This window comes from Plecotus auritus (genome assembly GCF_963455305.1).
Source record: "Plecotus auritus genome assembly, chromosome: 7".
NCBI lineage: Eukaryota > Metazoa > Chordata > Mammalia > Chiroptera > Vespertilionidae > Plecotus > Plecotus auritus.
Window position 1 is genome coordinate 106,351,596 of NC_137774.1, and position 4,283 is coordinate 106,355,878.

At 39.3% G+C, this 4,283-nt stretch overlaps 1 pseudogene across 1 annotated transcript; it reads right to left on the bottom strand.

Annotated features, from left to right (window-relative positions):
• Positions 1-277: 277 nt before the first annotated feature.
• LOC308252736 (ras-related protein Rab-9A-like) lies at positions 278-879 on the bottom strand (annotated as a pseudogene). The gene has a single exon. The product of its transcript is annotated as a ras-related protein Rab-9A-like (transcript).
• Between the last annotated feature and the right edge of the window lie 3,404 nt (positions 880-4,283).

Sequence of the window (4,283 nt, forward strand, 5' to 3'; positions counted from 1 at the left end):
TGTAATTATAACTAAAGTCTTAGTCATCTCATTTATTAGTTTTGTAACTTATATATTTGAATTAAATGTTATTAGACAACCATTACAATTTATAAATGTAAGATGCCATTATTGAGTAAATGGTTTTGTCCCTGAGTGGATGTGTCCCTTCTCCCACCCACTAATGAAGCAGCTGTGTGGTTAGTGCAATTTTATGAGTAGATGATCCATTGGTGCAAATGCTAATTCTCTCCACCTTGTGTGTATGTATGAGTTGGTTAAAAGGCTCAAGCAGCCTCTATAATGATAAACAGCGAGATGAGCTAGGCTTGAGCTTTAGGAGCAGATGACCATATCTGTCTGAATCAGGTGGTCTGACCCATCCTCAGTAGCAAGCAGTCTTCCAACTGCTTCCTCAAAGGCAGATGTGACATTCGTGGCATCTTTTGCACTTGTTTCAAAGTAAAGGTAGTCCCCATTATCCCTTCATCAGGCTTAGGGTTCTTCTGCAGATACTTGCCAATCACTTATGTCACTCTTGCTACCCAAATCACAAAAGGAAAGCTTTCAGACTCTTTTACATCTGATAATATAAAAATTCTTTCTTCCAGTTACTCAAGTTCTGAAAGCTTTGAGAATCATTGACACTAAAAGTGAGCAGGCAACAGTCAGAACCTCTATAAAATGGTGTCCTCGGGTTTCTAACCTGCTCTTGACCAGCCGTGTCCCAAACCCACATGGTAACAAAATGTCCATCTAACTCCAAATCTTTATTTAAAAATTCCACACCTATTGTATAGAAGAGCTGGGTACCAAATTTATTATTCATTAGAGAACTCTTCCCAACTTCGACCATTTCCCAAGAAGAATTATTTTTAAAAGTGGTGATTCTCCTGCCATTATTAACCTCAAGATCTTTGATTTCAGAACCTTTAATTGTTCAGTTCAAGCATCAACATTATCTTTAGGGCTCTTGGGAAGATTTACTGAGACACAGAGGTAAGTGGTTCCCTATTGTGCCACCCTCATTATGGGAGTGCAGGAAGTTTCTCTCAGCCACACAGAGGACGTCTGGGAGTTCCCAGCTGGCCTGTCCAGGTGCAATGAGAAAAGTGAGAGGGTTGGGGACCCAGCAGGCTGGACAAGGTGGCAGGGTTGCCCAGGTCCAAATTCCAGGTGCTCCCACCCAATGCCCAGGGAACAATGTCAAGCCACAATATCGTCAATGTCCTTTTCTGAGAGGAGACAGTATGCGTAGATGGATTTCTCCCCCCATCTAGAAAACTCATAGTCCAAAAAAATCGCTTTCCAATAACTATTTCCCAATTGATTTGAAGTTCATAGGTCATGGCCTCTAGACAACTGGCATAAACACTGGCAAACTGATACAGCTCAAACCAAGGAGGTATCTACCTTTCTTCAATGCCGCTGAGTCTCTGCATTGTCTTTGCCAACTCTTTTTTGGTTTAGACTAAGTATCACATTCTGAGAATATAATTTTGTTCTGGGCTAACTGCCCTAGGGACTGAAGATCGAGTCATTTTCTACATTTGGTAGCTGTGGGGCCAGTGCTATGATAATCTTTTATGTCCTTGGGCCAAGCGATGGATGCAATACCAGCATTTTGTCAATGTTGTACCCACCTTTGACAAGAGGAAGGACCCCAATGCCAACTCTTAAACTAATAATTAACTCTGGACATCTCCAAGGGTGGTTTGTGAAAGAGTTACCATTAAGTAATACCACTGCTTGTGAACTGTGTTAATTATGGTATGAGGCAACCTAAGCTATAGCTATGGAAAAAAATGGGGAATCCTTATATAAAAACTGAACAAGATAAGAAGTTGGGAAGGGTACATTTTGAACATTCATGTCTTTGTACTTTAATACTAAAAGGTAAGAGAAAATGATTCTGGATTTTTCACTTCTTTGGGCCACATGGTTTTAGATTCACTTTGTAAGTCGGGTTTAATTTATGAACTTCAGTTGCTCTATCAAAACTATTAGTGGAAGAGAGTTTATATTCATATTTCTATGTTGGCCATTTTCTGATGGACTATCTTAATGTTGTCACTTGCTGTCATTGTGAACTTTATTTAAAATCATTTCTTATTTTCAATTACAGTTGACATACATTATTATATTGGTTTCAGGTGTACACTCTAGTGATTAGACATTGTGTAACTTAATAAGTGATCATCTCAATAAATCTCATACCTACCTGACACCATACACAGTTATTAGAATATTATTTATTATATTTCCTATGCTGTACTTTACATCCCCATGACTATTCTGTAACAACCAATTTGTACTTCTTAATCCCTTCACCTTTTTTGCCCCTCACCCAAAACCCTTCACATTTGGCAACCATCAAAACATTCTCTGTATCTATGAATCTGTTTCTGTTCTGCTTATTTGCTATTTTGTTTTTGGGTTCAATTGTTGATAGATGTGTACATATTAACATATGTGAACATTTTATTGTTCATATTTTTTATCTTCTTAAAAAAAGACGCTTTAACATTTCATATAATACTGGTTTGCTGATGATGAACCCCTTTTAACTTTTTCTTGTATGGGAAGCTCTTTATCTGTCCTTTGATTCTAAATGACAGCTTTGCAGGGTAGACTAATCTTGATTGTAGGTCCTTGCTTTTCATCACTTTGAATATTTCTCGCCAAGATCTTCTGGCCTGCAAAGTTTCCTTTAAGAAATCAGCTGACAATCTATGGGAACTCCCTTAGAAGTAACTGTTTTCTCTTGCTGCTTTTAAGATTCTCTCTTTGTCTTTAACCTTTTGCATTTTAATTATGATGTATCTTGGTGAGGGCCTCTTTGGGTTCATCTTGTTTAGGAATCTCTGTGCTTCCTGCACTTGTAAGTCTATTTCCTTCATCAGGTTAGGTAAGTTTTCTGTCATTAATTTTTCAAATATGTTTTCAATTTCTTGCTCTCTCTCTTTTCCTTCTGGCACCCCCATGATGTGAATGTTGGTATATTTGAAGTTGTCCCAGAGGCTCCTTATACTACCGTGAGCCAGGTTGATGGAGACTCAGATGTGACACCCTTCTGCTGGCTCTATAGGGGAGAGCTCAGAAAAGGAGCAATGGCTGCTGCCAGCACTTTTGTCTGGAAGAAAGCTGACCCCCCAAGCTCTCACTCTGATGCCAAACAATTCAGTTCTTCCCCATATGCCTCTGGCATCTTTCAAGTTGTTGCCCCTGTGCTGGAGGTCAGAGAGTAAGTTCAATTAAGTCCTTTAAGAGGAACTTCCAGGGACTCCAGCAGCCTCAATCCTTCTCAGCATCAATTCCTGCTGGTTTTTATAACCAGAAGTTATGGGAACTTCTCTACCTGGCACTGGAACTCTGGTTTTGGGGGGGGGGGGGGATCTTCACAACTGAGATACCCCTCCTGATTTGTATCTGCAACACTTGGGTGTGAGATCAGCTCATTCCACATCTTCATCCCTCCTACCAGTATCAATGTGACTTCTTCATTAATTCCATAGTTGTAGGACTTCCATTCAACTCCATTCCAGGTTGTTGTGAATGATGGTTGTCCTGTAGTTCAATTTTGATGTGGTTGTGGAAGAAGGTGAGTACCACATTTACCTATACTGCCATCCTTACTGGAAGTCTGTCATTGTGAACTTCTAACAAACTATGTTGGACAATGAAGCTGCTTAGGATTTGTGATGGGAAACAGGATAGTCAAATTTTATAATTGGTTAGAAAGTGGCCTTGGCCTTAATTTATCTAATGTATTGTTCTGGTGTATTTATGAGATTTTTGGAGGCAAAATCAAAACTGTTCAGTAGTGGTTCCAGGATGCTATCCAATGAGGAAGCATTCATAATGGGGGATCTCAAAACTGCACCCTAGGATTAATAGTTAATAGAACACAAAACTAAAGAATGTGTTTGGGAAACACTCCTGATGTTTTCTCCCATCTGAAGGACATGCATTAGATAACACGTTCCTCTCCTTTACTTATCAGACCCATGAGTTGAGAAGGAGAAAATGGGCATGAAGAGCATAGATTCTTCATTTTCCCTGCCTTCTGAGAGTGAGCTGCCCAAAAGAAAACATGCGCCTTCCTCCTCACATGCAGAGGACAGCCCTGCCCAGGTGGGAGAGGGACTGTTTAATTCTGGTTCCAATATTAGGAAGCTCATCCACAGATACAAACCCCCTTCTCCAAAATCACATTACACTGCAACTTGCATAATAATTTCTTTTTTTAAAGAAAGCACATTATACAATACAACAATGTGTATAATTTCTTTAAAAATTATATA